Source organism: Papio anubis, chromosome 8 (assembly GCF_008728515.1).
Source record: "Papio anubis isolate 15944 chromosome 8, Panubis1.0, whole genome shotgun sequence".
Classification (NCBI taxonomy): Eukaryota; Metazoa; Chordata; class Mammalia; order Primates; family Cercopithecidae; genus Papio; species Papio anubis.
The window spans coordinates 21403575-21419515 of NC_044983.1; the positions used below are offsets into that span (position 1 = coordinate 21403575).

Consider the following 15941-nt stretch of genomic DNA (forward strand, 5'->3'; position numbering starts at 1 on the left):
AGGGATTCACTCCTCTTGAGAGTTTTCTCTCTCTTTTTTTTTTTTTTTTTTTTTTTTTGAGACAGGATCTTGCTCTGTCACCCAGGCTGGAGTGCAGTGTGAGATCGTGGCTCACTGTAGCCTCGACCTAGGATCAAGCAATCCTCCCACCTCAGCCTCCCGAGGAGCTGGGCCTACAGGTATGCCACCACACCTGGCTAATTTTCTTTATTTTTGGTAGAGATGAGGTCTCAAACTCCTGGCCTCAAGAGACCCTCCCACCTTAGCCTCTCAAAGTGCTGGGATTACAGGTGTGAGCCACTGCACCTGGCCGACTTCCTTCTCTTGAATCTTTGCTGCCTCATGACAGGAGTCAGAGCCTGACAAAGTGAAGAGATGATGCCGTGCCTGGGAGGGTGGCTGGAGAGTCCCCCATCACTGCTAGTATGGGAACGGTGATGGTTTGCAGAGAGGAGGTGTGGATAGAAGGGTAAGTGGGTATTTGGAGGTGAGGGGAAGGGTGCTACCTGGGAATCTCTTGGGCCTGCCTCAAAAGGTTGTGTAACTAGAGTCCTGGAACTGGGGTGGGCTCTGCAGTCAGACGTGAAAGAGACGAAAGGGTCACACTGCAGTTCTCACTGCCTTCCTGAAGTGACAGCCCAAGGCTGAGCAGACCTCCGGGAGGTGGTCATGAGGATCTGGCTCAATCTGCCGAAAATATAATCTAGGCCATCAGAAAAGAGGAGGGAAGAACTGGAGCTATGAAGAAAGATGAGATCAGAGAGCTGCTGACTCCCAAGAATCAAAACGAGGCCGTACTCTGAGGCTTGTGGGTGAGCCTGGTGACCCTCCTTTCTTCTGAAGTGTCTTCATGTCTTCTCATTTTTACGTAGTTGTGGCTACTCTTTGGGGAAAGTGTGGCTTCTTTTCTCTTTCTGCACAGAAGCAATGCAAGGTTATAGACCCTGGAATATAACCAGAATATGGACTCTGGAATATGGCCAGAAGGAGCCACGAGAAGGGTAGGGGAAATGTCTGTTTTATAGAAGAGGACCCTGAATCTTAGACAGCTTGCTGAAGCCACAGAGCTCACAGGGGAATTTAGTTTATTGACTGCCAGCTTGGAATTCTTTGTTACACAAGTGTTGAGGATCAGAAAATAATGCCCCAAATGTGGCATTTGACGAGCTGAACTAAAGCAGCAGCCTCAAGCTCTCTCTCTTGACTTTCCCCCACCATGGTGTCTTTCTGACCCTTTCTTTTCTTTCTTTCTTTTCTTTTTTTTTTTTTTCTTTTTTTTGACACTCCTCTAAAGCACCAGCAGCATGTTATCTCTCTGACCCTTTTTCTTTCCTTTTTTTTGGACCCTTTCTTTTTCTAAAGCACCAGGAGGAGCTCTTTCTCTGGAAGTTCCCTTACCTGATTGAGAAAACTTCTTCTAAAATAAATGCAGTTGTCTTAAAGCCCCCTCCCTATGAGTCTCATTAAATAACCAGGAATGATTAATCACCCAAGAAAAGACTTAAAAAAGAAGCTACAGCCAGGATACCATACCAGACAGACTTTTCATCTTTTCTTCTGAGGGCAGTTTCAAGAGATAACCTGGGAGACTATATCCGCATAATAAGACAACCTTGGTTCACAGTGCAGTACCACCCCTCACCTTTCATGACTTGTCCACAAGCTATTGTTTGTCCTTCAGTCCCATTCAGCGTCCAAAGAGAACCATTTACAAACCACTGTCAGGTCTTTAGGTCCATTCATTTACAGCCCCCCACTTCCCTTTCCCCAGTGAAGAGAGTACTTAAGTGCCAACCACTGGGCCTTTCTGTGTATGTTCATATTTTTTATATGGCTCCCCTGCTTCATGCATGTTAATAAATTTGTTACGTTTTTCTCCTGTTAACCTGTCTTTTATTGTAAGAGTATTGGCTATGACCCTTAAGATGGAAGAAAGAGATCACCCCTTTCCACTCTTGCACCAGGCTACTCCTAACCACACTCTCAGAAACGCATTCTCATGACCAGGTGCAGGGCTCACACCTGTAATCCCAGCACTTTGGGAGACCAAGATGGAGGGATCCCTTGAGCCCAGGAGTTCAAGACCAGCCTGGGCAACACAGTGAGACCCCATCTCTAAAAATGGAAGAAGAAGAAAAAAAACACTCTCAAAAAATAACTCCGAAATTACTTTCTGTAGTGGGCATATGCCCTGACCCCATGTCAGTGCTTACGGTTGGCAGATCAGCTTTCTTTGGCTGACATTTGTGCAGTTACACAGACTTCTACAGATTGGAAATTACAGGCTGGGTGCAGTGGCTCATGCTTGTAATCCCAGCACTTTGGGAGGCAGAGGTGGGCAGATCACTTGAGGTCAGGAGTTCCAGACAAGGCTGGCCAATGTGGTGAAACCCCATCTCTACTAAAAATACAAAAATTAGCCAGGCGTGGTGGCGGGTGCCTGTAGTCCCAGCTACTTGGGAGGATGAGGAACAAGAATCACTTGAACCCGGGAGGTGGAGGTTGCAGTGAGCTGAGATCGCACCACTGCATATCTGCCTGGGCAAAAGAGTGAGATCCCATCTCAAAAAAAAAAAAAAAGAAAAAAGAAAATTGCCTCCCAGGAGATACTGGGTAAGGCTGTGCCTCAGAATCTCCCCATTTTTAGGGAAACCAAAGAAAGGATTAAGATTGTTTTGTTGTTTTGCTGGTCTGCACCCCGTAGATAACGTTTGGATTGTATTTTGCAGCAGGCCCTTCAACTGTACAGAAAAGAGCCAGCTATTGGCCGCATAGCACTTCCTGAAGAAGCAGGTTCACAAAAGTAGTAAAGCCGTCTTTATTCACAGGTGATACAATTGTGTATGTACTAATCCAAGGAACCTATAGAGAAACTGCTTGAATGAAAAATGTATTTTAGCATGGTCACTGGACACAAGCTCAATATTTTAAGCATTTAGTATAGTTCTATATACAAAAGTATAAAAATTTAAAAGAAATGATCTATGCTAGCGCCCAATATATTGAATTCTAAGGAAAAAGTTTAATACCCTTTACCATGGCTTCTCAACCTTGGTGCTATTGATATTTTGAGCCTATAATTATTTGTTACGGGACTTGTACATTTTGGGATGTTCAGAAGCATCCTTGCCTCTATGCACAAGATTCCATTAGCACTGTCCATCCCCTAGCATAACAGCCAAAAATGACTCCAGATACTGCCCTGGGGGACGGGGAGGATGGGAGCAAAATCACCCCTAGTTAAAAACCACTGCCCTACACTGAAAACTATAAAATATTATAAAGAAAAAAAAAGTTAAAGATGTCCATCCATTCTTCCAAAATTTATACGGTCAATGAAAACCCAGTCAGAATGCCAGCAGATTTTGTGCATGTGTGCACGTGTGTGTATGTGCAAATTAAAAAGCAACTCTAGGCCGGGCGCGGTGGCTCACACATTTGTAACCCCAGCACTTTGGGAGGCTGAGGTGGGCGGATCACTTGAGGTCAGGAGTTCGAGACCAGACTGGTCAACATGGTGAAACCCCGTCTCTATTAAAAATACAAAATTAGCTGGGCGTGGTGGCTTGTGCCTGTAATCCCAACTACTCGGGAGGCTGAGGTGGGAGAATGACTTGAACTCAGAGCCAGAGGTTGCAGTGAGCCGAGATTGAAGGAAAGAAAGGAAGGAAAGAAGGAAGGAAGGAAAGGAGGAAGGAAGGAAGGAAAGGAGGAAGGAAGGAAGGAAAGGAGGAAGGAAGGAAGGAAGGAAGGACAGACAAAGGCAATTCTAAAATTATATAGAAAGGCAAAGAACGAAAAATAGCCAAGGCAATCTTGAAGAAGTGAAATAAAGCTGGAGGACTGCTGGTGATGAGTGAAAATCAACACTAAGGGGAATAAAGGTCATCGAAGTTGAGGTCAAAGTCCGAACAACCAGAATTTCCGAGAGATCTAATTTCACAAAGCGTGGGTAATGCATTATCGTCTCCGCAGGAAGGCTAAAGATAATAGGCAAAGATCAAAACTATGGCTCCTGATTACCATTGATATCCAACCTGAACAAGAGTCAGTTATCTCAAAAAAAAAAAATAGTGGAGGACACAATTTTCTGCCAATAATGCCGTGCTTATTTTAAAAGTGAATAACACTAAAAGATATTGAATGAATAACTTCCAAACCACTTGTGGGTATAAAAGGGCAATAAGAATAACAGTACAATAGAAGACAGGAAAATTTTGAAACAAATACAGAAACTCTTAACAGAAAGTTCTAAATGAGCCAGTAAAAGGTAATAAAAATATGTCAGTAATCACAACGAGTGTAAACAGGTGGGGCTGCCAGATAAAGACAGGCGTTGGTCGAGATTGAAAGTGGTGGCTCATGCCTGTAATCCCAGCACTTTGGGAGGCAGTGTCGGGTGGATCACCTGAGGTCAAGAGTTTGAGACCAGTCTGGCCAACATAGCGAAACCCTATGTCTACTAAAAATGCAAGACAAGCAGGCATGGTGATGCACATCTGTAATCCCAGTTACTCGGGAGGCTAAGGCAGGAGAATCACTTGAACCTGGAGGCGGAGGTTGTGGTGAGCTGAGATCTTGCCACTGCACTCCGGCCTGGGCAACAGAGTGAGACTCCACCTCAAAATAAAATAGAATAGAATAAATACAGATGATTTTAGGTTTAAAAAAAATAATACGATTCAATCCTGAGCTATTTGCAAGGGATATACTTAAGTTCATACAAATATTTTAAATAAAAGGATCAAAAAAGGGACTGTATCTGAGGTAGGAAGTGGGACTGGACTCCAGAGGCGGGGTTTAGGCACTGGACTAAGTTGAGGATTAGCTAAAACAGGGACGAGGTGGAAGCAGCTTTTCATACGACATGTTCACCAGTGTGCCATGTCAGTTTACCACTGCCATGCTGACACCCAAATTTACCACCTCTTTCCATGGCAACAACCCAATGACCTGGAAGTTACAGCCCTTTTTCTAGAAATGTCTGCATAACCTGCCCCTTGATTTGCATATAATTTAAAATGGGTATAAATGACTGCAGAACTGCCTCACCTGACCTCAAACAATTTGCTCCCCTCAGCCTCTCAAAGTACTGAGATTACAGGCGTGAGCCACTGTGCCCAGCCCAGACATAATTTTTTAAAAGGTGAAAATGTGAGCCTAAAACCAGAAGGAAACAGTTTCAACTCATAATTGACAAAGTCCTACAAATCTAAAAGAAATAGAAAACCTCAAAGGGGATAAGGGGCCAGTAAGGTGCATGAACAATCAATTCTCAAGAGGGAAAAAGGCAGTTTTCAGAGTGGGAAGCGGGAAGAGTGGTGAGGAGAGTGCCTTAGTCAGGTCTGGCTGCCTTAATACAATCCGGCAGACTGGGTGCTTAACTGAAATGCACTCTTTCGCAGCCCTGGAGGCTGGCAGTCCAAGGTCAAGGTGCTGGCAGGGTTGATTCCTTCTCAGGCCTCTTATTGGCTTGTGGGTGGCCGCCTTCTCCCTGTGTCTTCACGTGGGCTCCCTCCTATGAGAGTCTGTGTGCTAATCTCCTCTTCTTGTAAGGACAACAGTCATATTGGATTAAGGGCCACCCTAATGACCTAATGTTAACTTCATTACCTCTTTAAAGCCCATATCTCCAAATACAGTCACATTCTGAGGTGCTGGGGGTTAGGACTTCACCATATGATTTTTTTTTTTTTTCTTTGAGACAGTCTCTCTCTGTCGCCAGGCTGGAGTGCAGTGGCCGGATCTCAGCTCACTACAAGTTCCGCCTCCTGGGTTCAAGTGATTCTCCTGCCTCAGCCTCCTGAGTAGCTGGGACTACAGGCGCCCACCACCACGCCTGGCTAATTTTTGTATTTTTAGTAGAGAAGGGGTTTCACCGTGTTGGCCAGGATGGTCTCGATCTCTTGACCTCCTGATCCGCCTGCCACTGCCTCTCAAAGTGCTGGGATTACAGGCGTTGAGTTACCACGCCCAGCCACACCATACGATTTTTTGGGGCGTGGGGAGACATCAGCCCATAAAAGAAGGTCTGCCTAAGTAGAGAGCAATAGGATTAGGGTGTCAGCAGCGGCCAGTTCCCAGGTATACACTGGAGCCAGAACCCACAGGTTCCCGAAGGCTTAAGGTAGGGTGGGAAGGGAGAAATAAAGGGTGATTAATACACTGTGGGCTTGAAAGAGTGGGTGGGCGCTGGTGCCATATATTGAGATGGTGAGAACTTGAGGAGGAATAAACTTGAAGGTCAGGCTAGGATGGAACCCGAGGCATTCCAGCTTTTAGAGGTTGAGTAGGAGAGGAGGAGCCAGAAAAGAAAACCAAAAGGGGCTGGGGAGGAAAAAGGAAACCCGAACCTATAAGGTAATGGAAACTGAGAATGGCCATCATTGAGTTGTGCTGAGAACCAGGCAGTGGGAGCCCTCTGTTCCAGGGGCAGGCACAGAGGGAGGCATTGTCTGCAGATGAGAGAAAAACAAGAAGAGAACCCAGTCTGTTTTTCACTATCACCGTGTGCTGACAGTTCTAAACAATGTGGGTGATTTAGTGGTCTAAGTTCCAAATAACTATTGTGGTTATCTGAGCTTCAGTGGGCACATTCCTATCACCTGGGCTTTACTAACCCTTGTACTTGGAAGTTCATTCAGAGAACTCACAATGATACCGGCGGCTGCCTCACATGCTCAGTTTGCAGGTAGGTTCTTAACGGTTTGGAATCACTAGAGCTCATTTGTGGTTGCAGCTTGTCTTCAACCCTTATGATAATATGTATTCCTGGGTTTAAACAGTAGCTTCAAAATAAGCCAGGACAGTGTAGTAATTGTAAAGACCAAAGACATAGAGCATGAGTTACTGTAATTATGTCATTGTCTATGGCCACTTGGAGTTTTGCTTGTGTTTAACATTTAAAACAGTGGGCTGGGCGCGGTGGCTCATGCCTGTAATCCCAGCACTTTGGGATGCTGCGGCGGGTGGATTACTTGAGTCCAGGAGTTCAAAACTGACGTAAGCAACATAGGAAGACCCCATCTCTACAAAAATTAAAAAATTAAGCAGGCATGGTGGCACACACCTGTGGTCCCAGCTACTCAGGAGGCTGAGGTGGGAGGGTCATTTGGGCCTGGGAGGTTGAGGCTGCAGTGAGCCATGATTGTGCCAATGCACTTCAGCCTGGGCAACAGAGCAAGACCCTATCTATCTCAAATAAATAAATAAATAATAAAACTGTGGAAAAGAACAAACCATGTGGTACACTTTTATTTGGTAAGTGAAATTTTTTTTTTTTTTTTTTTTTTTTTTTTTTTTGAGACGGAGTCTCGCTCTGCCGCCCAGGCTGGAGTGCAATGGCCGGGTCTCAGCTCGCTGCAAGCTCCGCCTCCCGGGTTCCCGCCATTCTCCTGCCTCAGCCTCCCGAGTAGCTAGGACTACAGGCACCCGCCACCGCGCCCGGCTAGTTTTTTGTATTTTTTAGTAGAGACGGGGTTTCACCGTGTTAGCCAGGATGGTCTCAATCTCCTGACCTCGTGATCCACCCGTCTCGGCCTCCCAAAGTGCTGGGATTACAGGCTTGAGCCACCACGCCCGGCCGGTAAGTGAAAATTTTAGTTCATGAGTGAAATATTTTACCAAATTTGAATATCTTTAAATGGAAATTTATTCTTTTCAAAGTGTTCATTGTTGTTCAGATAAAGAACAAATCAAGACAGTGCTGATTATTACGTATTACTATGTAATTATTGCCAAAAATAACTCTGTTGTTTGGAGGAGGAAGATGTTTAAAAATGATCAGTTCCCCTGGTGTCAAATATGCTAGTTATGCCACCAAAATAGTCAATATTTTATCTTCAACTATAAATACATAAGGGTAAAGCTTACTGTCTCCTGGAGGAGTATTTATCCTTTTATTTATTTGTTTATTTTTTTTGAGACAGGCTTCACTCTGTTGCCCAGGCTGGAGTGCAGTGGTGCAATCATGGCTCACTGCAGCCTCGACCTCCTGGACCCAAGTGATCCTCCCACCTCAACCTCCTGAGTAGCTGGGACCACAAGCGTGTGCCACCTCACCTGGCTAATCTTTGGTATTTTTTGTAGAGATAGGTTCTTGCTCTGTTGCCCAGGCTTTTCTTAAATTCCTGAGTTCAAGAGATCCACCCGCCTCAGCCTCCCAAAGTGCTGGGATTACAGGTGTGAGCTACTGCACCTGGCCTTATCCTTTTAATTGCAGAAGTTGGTGAGGAAAATAATTCAGAGGTAATTCTGGCCAACACAGAGAAATTCTGGGTGAGTTGAGGAAAACATCAAATGAACTGTGTCGGCATTCATATTAAATTAGCTGATGGCCCCATCTGTATTTTCACAGAAATGACTCGTGTGGTGTTTTAGTTTACTGAGTTTCCTTGAATATTTTCTGTTTTTCCAAAGCCATAAAAACTAGTGATTTCCTAATATTTCCCTCTCAAGGCCGTAAAGAGGCTTTTTAGGAAGTTGAAGGGAGGGAATTGGAAAGTTAGACTCCAAGCCCCTCAGCCCAGCTTCCACCAGAACAGACCCCATTTAAACATTAAAGTCCAGGTGTTATGGGCTAAATCGTGACCCCTCTACATTCACACATTGTAGCCCTAACCACCCCCCAGTCCTCCTCCACTCTGAAATGTGACTGCATTTGGAGATCAGGTCTTTAAAATGGTGATTGGGTTAAAATAAGGTTGTTAGGGTGGGCCCTAATCCAGTAAGACTGGTGTCCATATAAGAAGAGGAGATTTGGGGGTCAGGCATGGTGGCTCACGCCTGTAATCCCAGCACTTTGGGAGGCTGAGGCAGGTGGATCACAAGGTCAGGAGATCGAGACCTTCCTGGCTAACATGGTGAAAACCCATTTCTACTAAAAAAAAAAAAAAAATTAGCCAGGCATGGTGGCAGGCGCCTGTAGTCCTAGCTACTCGGGAGGCTGAGGCAGGAGAATCGCTTGAACCCAAGAGGTGGAGGTTGCAGTAAGCCGAGATCATGCCACTGCACTCTAGCCTGGCTGACAGCAAGACTCTGTCTAAAAAAATAATAATAATTTGCTGGACATTGTGCATGCCTATAATCCCAGCTACTCAGGAGGCTGAGGCACGAGAATCGCTTGAGCCCAGAAGGCAGAGGTTGCAGTGAGCTGAGACTGCGCCATTGCACTTTGGCCTGGGAGAGAGAGCAAGACTCTGTCTCAAAAAAGAAAAAAAAAAGAAGAGGAAAATTGGACACAGAGAGACATCAGGGGTGCACGGTGCACAGAAGGACCACCACGTGAAGAGGCAGCAAGTGGTCAGCCATCTGCCAGCCAGGGAGAGAGGCCTCAGAGGAAACCCAACCCTGCTGACATCTTGATCATGGACTTCCAGTCTCTAGAACAGTGCGAAAATATATTTCTGTTGTTTAAGCCATCCAGCCTGTGCTACTTTGGTATGGCAGCCCTGGCAAGCTAATTCACCAGGGTAGTATTTGTTTGAGCAGAGGGTTCCACAGCTAATAACTGTTGGAAATCACTGGAATGGAGCACGAGCTTTGGGATGTTCACCTCGGTTGGAAGCACAGTATTGCTGTTTAGTAGCACGTTAATATTGGGCCATTTACTGAATGCTGGGACCCAATTTTTATGTCTGTAAACTGGGGTAATAACACCTACTTGGAGGGATTTCCATGGGGATTGTATGGGGTAATGGATGTAAAGTGCCAGGTGCACAGTAGAAGCCCAATTAATGAGGATACTGACCCCAGCCCTCCCCAGGACCTGGGCTGGGCGGACACTGCTCTAGTGACTTTAGTGACGCCATGTCCTGCCCAATGGGACTGCACTGGGGAGGGCTGGAAATCAGTGCACTTTGCAATTAAGGGAGAGTCATTTTAAAAAATGTTTGCTTAGTTAATACATTTTCAAAATTTTGCCAAATTTGCAAGTAGTGCTACTTTGAATGATTTGGGAAGAATAAAAAATAGGTATATCCTATAGCTTATGAAAATTGCATGCCTATATATATATATATATATATATATATATATATATATATATATTTTTTTTTTTTTTTTTTTTTTTTTTGAGATGGAGTCTTGCTCTGTCACCCAGGCTGGAGTGCAGTGGCGCGATCTCAGCTCACTGCAAGCTCTGCCTGCTGGGTTCATGCCATTCTCCTGCCTCAGCCTCCTGAGTAGCTGGGACTACAGGCGCCTGCCACCACGCCTGGCTAATTTTTTGTATTTTTAGTAGACATGGGGTTTCACCGTGTTAGCCAGGATGGTCTCAATCTCCTGACCTCATGATCTACCTGACTTGGCCTCCTTAAGTGCTGGGATTACAGGCATGAGCCACCGCGCCTGGCCTCGCATGCCTATATTATACATACACTACAGAGATATACATTTGGATACATACATTACAGACAATTTTATGTGAAAAGAGCAGGAGTCTAAAGAGGAAACAACTGATAATCATAGCACTCAGAGACAACCACTGCCCACATTTCAGTATATTTTCCTTCACTGTCTTTTCTATTGCCTTTTTTTTTTTTTTTTTTTCTTCCTTGAGATGGAGTCTGGCTCTGTCACCCAGGCTGGAGTGCAGTGGCTCAAGCTCAGCTCACTGCAGACTCCGCCTCCCGGGTTCAAGCAATTCTCCTGCCTCAGCCTCTGAGTAGCTGGGATTACAGATGCCTACCATAACGCCTGGTTAGTTTTTGTATTCTTAGTAAACATGGGGTTTCACCATGTTGGCCAGGCTGGTCTTGAACTCCTGGCCTCAAGTTATCTGCCTGCCTCCGACTCCCAAAGTTCTGGGATTACAGGTGTGAGACGCTGCGCCCAGCCTCTGTTGCCTTTTGTTTAGTAAATGAGATCAATTTTGTGTCCTTTTTTTTTTTCATAACCTTTGAACTTTTAAACATAGGTACTTCTTATGCTGTTACAAAGGCTTAATATTCATTTTTAGTATCTATTTTTCCTCCATCCCCTTGGACCCCAGTGGGGCCACAGACAGGCTCTGATGTGAGGTTGCCTTTTGAGCTAGGGAAAATAAGTCTGGATTTTTTTTTCAAATTATTTTATTTTATTTTATTTTACTTTTTGAGACTGAGTCTCGCTCTGTTGCCCAGGCTGGAGGGCATTGGCGTGATCTCGGCTCACTGCAACCTCCGCCTCCTGGGTTCAAGTGATTCTCTTGCCTCAACCTCCCAAGCAGCTGGAATTACAGGCACCCACCAACATGCCTGGTTAATTTGTATTTTTAGTAGAGACAGGGTTTCACTGCGTTGACCAGGCTACTCTCAAACTCCTGACCTCAGGTAATCTCCCTGCCTTGGCCTCCCAAAGTGTTGGGATTACAGGCATGAGCCGCCATGCCGGGCCATAAATCTGCATTGGGAGGTAGTGTCCAAATTTCTGCAAAGTCATTTCATTGTAAGGAGACCTTCACAGGAGACCCCCTCACCCCATCTGGGTTCCCATGACTCTGGCCCTTTAAGAAGAGGCTAGAACTCTGGAGAGGTTGAGGTCTCCTTGGAACTGAGGGGCAACAAAAGTGTCAGAGATTTGGGGAGTGTGGTGGGGACTCTCCTGGCTGGGGTGGCACACACAGAGGCTAATCAGGTAGAGCGGGAACCAGGGAAGATGACTCATTCCCCTCTCCCACCAGCCCCTGCACCTCCGCACCCTCCCCTCTCTCCCACTTTCCCTCTCTAGTTCTGGCTCCTTCTCCACCATCTCTGCCTTTCTCTGCCCTTTAATCACTCCCACTGCCTTGGCTCCAGAATGCTCTTCACTTCTGAAAACAGCTCTGGCTTGTAAGAGTTTCTCAGTTGATTTTTGGCTGGGCACGGTGGCTCAAGCCTGTAATCCCAGCACTTTGGGAGGCTAAGACGGGCGGATCACGAGGTCAGGAGATCGAGACCATCCTGGCTAACACGGTGAAACCCCGTCTCTACTAAAAAAAATACAAAAAATTAGCTGGGCGAGGTGGTGGGCGCCTGTAGTCCCAGCTACTCAGGAGGCTGAGGCAGGAGAATGGCGTAAACCCAGGAGGCGGAACTTGCAGTGAGCTGAGATCCGGCCACTACACTCCAGCCTGGGCGACAGAGTGAGATTCCGTCTCAAAAAAAAAAAAAAAAAAAAGTTTCTTAGTTGATTTTCTTGGATTTTTTAGGTTAAAAAAGAAAAAATCAAAGGTCAGGTGCGGTGTCTCATGCCTGTAATCCCGGCACTTTGGGAGGCTGAGGCAGGAGGATGGCTTGAGCCAGGAGTTCAAGACCAGCCTGGGCAACATAGTGTGACCTCCGTCTCTACAAAAAAATACAAAAATTAGTCGGGTGTGCTGGCGTGCGTCTGTAGTTCTGGGTACCAGAGGCAGGAGGATGGCTTGAGCCCAGGAGTCCAGGTTACAGTGAGCTATGATCATGTCACTACACTCCAGGCTGGGTGACAGAGGGAGACTTTGTCTCAAAAGCAAACAAACAAATGAACGAACACAACAACCCACCAAAAACACAAATATTCTGCAAACAGTGAGAAGTTGATCTCCTCAAATGTCTGAACTTTCCGGTTTTTATGTCAATTTGCTTTTGTTAGTACCGCTTTAAAAAAAGGTAAACACTAGAGGCATGGATACAAAGCCTTGACTTGTCCTGAAGTGAATGTGGTTCCTCTGTGATTCTCTATTTAGCCCTGTGTGGTGTTTTGATCACTCTATTTGGATCCTTAAATGAATTTGCATCGAGTTGTTCTAAGTGTGAGTTGGGTAAAGAACATATAACAATGTTTCGCTTTTTGAACCTTTTTTTTTTTTTTTTTTTTTGAGATGGAGTCTCTCTCTCCAGGGTGGAGTGTGCAGTGGCGCAATCTCGGCTCACTACAAACTCCGTCTCTTGGGTTCAAGTGATTCTCATGCCTCAGTCTCCCCAGTAGCTGGGATTACAGAAGTACACCACCACACCCGGGGTTTTGCCATGTTGGCCAGGTTGGTCTCAAACTCCTGACCTCAAGTGATCCACCCACCTTGGCCTCCCAAAGTGCTGGGATTACAGGCATAAGCTACCACGCCCAGCCTATTTTTAATCCATTTTAATGTTTGTAATATAATTGAATTATCCCACCTCTGGTTTCCTTAAAACACTTTGGTGTTACTTCTATCACTGATTTTTTTTTTTTTTCTGGCTTCCTCTCCCTCCCCAGTTATATTTTTCTATATGGGCAGTGTTTCTTTCTTAACCAACTTCCCTAACTTCTGGCAATTATTTGGAAAACATAGCATTTACTGACTTTGCCACAGTTATATGCCTCTGCTCCTACCCCCAACACTTTGGAATGTACTCCGGGGTTCCTGTCCCAATTTATGGCAATAAAGAAATTGCTGCCGGGCGCGGTGGCTCACGCCTGTAATCCCAGCACTTTGGGAGGCTGAGATGGGTGGATCACGAGGTCACGAGATCGAGACCATCCTGGCTAACACGGCGAAACCCCGTCTCTACTAAAAAATACAAAAAACGAGCCGGGTGAGGTGGCAGCCGCCTGTAGTCCCACCTACTCGGGAGGCTGAGGCAGGAGAATGGTGTGAACCCGGGAGGCGGAGCTTGCCGTGAGCTGAGATCCGGCCACTGCACTCCAGCCTGGGCGACAGAGCGAGACGCTGTCTCAAAAAAAAAAAAAAAAAAAAAAAAAAAAGAAATTGCTTTTGTTATTACATTCTATAGCCCTCCTTTCAAGATTTATAATATTTGTATACCATTTTGTTACTCTGATTATTTAAGTTAATTGAATGTTTTAAGTAAATGACTTAGCACAAGCCGTCTTCTCCCAGGACATCCCAGCTTGTGAATCATATATCTGAATTCGTCTCTTGATTGTCGGGACCATGTCTTCCAGTGGCTTTCGGGGAAGGACCGTGAATGTCAAAGCATAACTCAGAAATATTTCGTTAGCTGGGTAACTAGTTCACAAGCACACCAAGGAGACAGCCATTAGATTCTTACCAAGGGACAAAGACCTAAACGAACGAACAAACAAACCAATGCGAGGACTGATAAAGAAGAAAAAGGTGCCAGCCTAGACAGGGTGATTTTTCTAATGATTAGCTGGAGGTTATCAAAGAGGCTAGTCTGGGCGATCTATGCTGGAAGAGATTGAAGAGCTCACTAGAGAAAAAAAAAAAGTCAGTTATCTGTGGATTTTGCAAGACGTCTTTTGAGTTAAGCTATGCGGTACACGTGGCAGGCTGTCCCCACACAGTGTCTGCCAGTATGGCCTGGCGTCTCCACCTGACAGGCCAGCATCACTCCATTTCTCTTGGCAGAATGTGACTGCAGGTTTGAGAATATCTTTCTGTTGCCATCACAGTTTACAGGATTTTCCAGTCTTAACATTTTCCATGTAAAATTCTACAGATACTGTTCCGTTGTTTTCCAGCAGATGAGTTGCTAGGAAAAATCTGTCAGCCACTTAATTTTTTTCTTTTGAATTTTGCCTAAATCAAAATTCATTTTTTTAATCCTCAGATAAAATATTTTTACCGTAATCTGGATCAACCTTTTATTTATATGTTTATTTTCTAGAACACCATTTTAATCTGTAGATTCACATTTTCTTGTGTTTTAATAAAATATTGTTGCATTTACATTGTGTGTGTGTGTGTGTGTCTGTGTGAGAGACAGGGTCTCACTCTGTCACCTAGGCTGGAGTACAGTGGCACAACCACAGCTCACTGCAGCCTCAACCTCCCAGGCAAAAATGATCCTCCCACCTCAGCCTCCAAAGTAGCTGGGACTACAGGCATGCGCTACCATGCCTGGCGAATTATTATTATTATTATTATTATTATTATTATTATTATTTTTGAAACGGAATCTCGCTCTGTCGTCCAGGCTCCAGTGCAGTGGTGTGATGATCTCCGCTCACTGCAAGCTCCGCCTCCTGGGTTCACGCCATTCTCCTGCCTCAGCCTCCTGAGTAGCTGCGACTACAGGCGCCCACCACCACGCCCTGCTAATTTTTTTGTATTTTTAGTAGAGACGGGGTTTCACCGTGTTAGCCAGGATCATCTTGATCTCCTGACCTTGTGATTCGCCGTTTGCAACCCCATGTGCCCTGGATTCAATCCTTTCATAATCTTTCAATTATACTTCCAGTTTTGGGTAAAATTCTGTAGCTCACACCCAGCCTGCTTCTCCCACTGATAAGGTACATCTAATTTATTTAACCCCTGACTTTGGTACCTGGCTACTGGCCACAGGATTAAGATAATCCTAGACTGGGCGCGGTGGCTCATGCCTGTAATCCCAGCACTTTAGGAGGCCGAGGTGGGCAGATCACCTGAGGCCAGGAGTTCGAGACCAGCCTGGCCAACATAGTGAAACCCCATCTCTACTAAAAGTACAAAATTTAGCCGGGCATGGTTGCACATGCCTGTAGTCCCAGCTACTCGGGAGGCTGAGGCAGGAGAATTGCTTGAACCCAGGAGGGTGCAGTGAGCCGAGACTGTGCCACTGCACTCCAGCCTGGATGACAGAGTGAGACTGCCTCAAAAAAAAAAAAAAAAAAAAAAAAGACAATTGTAATGATATGCTAAAGTTGGAGAGTCTTCACCTGGGGGTGTTGAAAAGCAGGGGGTTGACAGGCTAGATCTGGGTTTGAGTTCCAACTCTCTGGGTCTCCTTTGGCTAAACCTCAGTTTATCCCCATACCATATGGGTAACAATTTTCATCTGAGAGGGCTGCTACAAAGTTTCAAGTGCAATTTGTATGGCAAGCTTTATGTCAATAAGTAGCAACTATCTTGATTTTTGTAAGCCTTTACTCCATATCACCGGTTTTCAATATTGTTGACTCTAGCTTTGCTGGTTTGATGATGAACATGATTGCCTCTTTCATGTCTTTCCATAGCTCTGACAGTTCCCTTTCATTTCAATTCTTAGCTTACGCATTGAACA

General features: G+C 45.3%; 1 long non-coding RNA gene across 1 annotated transcript; it reads left to right on the plus strand.

The window, feature by feature from the left end:
• Nucleotides 1-125: 125 nt before the first annotated feature.
• Nucleotides 126-1885, plus strand: LOC103886687. The gene is made up of 3 exons (XR_650466.4): nucleotides 126-179; nucleotides 350-469; nucleotides 708-1885. It is a non-coding gene; the product is annotated as an uncharacterized LOC103886687 (long non-coding RNA).
• Nucleotides 1886-15941: the final 14056 nt, after the last annotated feature.